This window comes from Morone saxatilis, unplaced genomic scaffold, assembly GCF_004916995.1.
Source record: "Morone saxatilis isolate NCDOM2014 unplaced genomic scaffold, NCSU_SB_2.0 Contig19, whole genome shotgun sequence".
NCBI classification, from domain to species: domain Eukaryota; kingdom Metazoa; phylum Chordata; class Actinopteri; family Moronidae; genus Morone; species Morone saxatilis.
In genome coordinates this window covers 1,077,602-1,077,937 of record NW_023339751.1, presented here as the reverse complement: position 1 = coordinate 1,077,937, position 336 = coordinate 1,077,602, and the positions used below count along the sequence as shown (strand labels likewise).

Sequence of the window (336 nt, the reverse complement as noted above, 5' to 3'; positions counted from 1 at the left end):
CTCTCTCTCTCTCTCTCCCCAGGTTCTCTCCTCTATCCCGTCTCCCCTCCTCTGCTCTGCACCTGCTCCTCCCCTCCTGCCTTATTATCCTCAGACTCAGAGCAGCGCTCCGTCCTCGCCAAGTGATGCTCCTCGGCGGCGCACATCGGTGGGTAGTCGCCGCCCGCTGCAGGGAACCGCGCTCCGGCTTGTTTTTCTCATGTGGAACCGCGCACTGAAGGACGGCGGAACATGGGAATTTAACTGGGCTTTTGAGAGAGAGTGAGTCGGAGGAGAGCAGGAAGACGAAGAAGCACCAAGTCCCATCCGAGAGAGGTGGAGGAGGAGGAGGAAGGG

At 60.1% G+C, this 336-nt stretch overlaps 1 protein-coding gene across 1 annotated transcript in view; it reads left to right on the top strand.

Moving 5' to 3' along the window:
* Positions 1-71: 71 nt before the first annotated feature.
* Positions 72-336, top strand: part of b3gat2 (beta-1,3-glucuronyltransferase 2 (glucuronosyltransferase S)) — a gene marked incomplete in the record, with an annotated part of 50,263 nt that continues 49,998 nt past the window's right edge. Inside the window, 1 exon segment of the mRNA XM_035663016.1 lies at positions 72-336.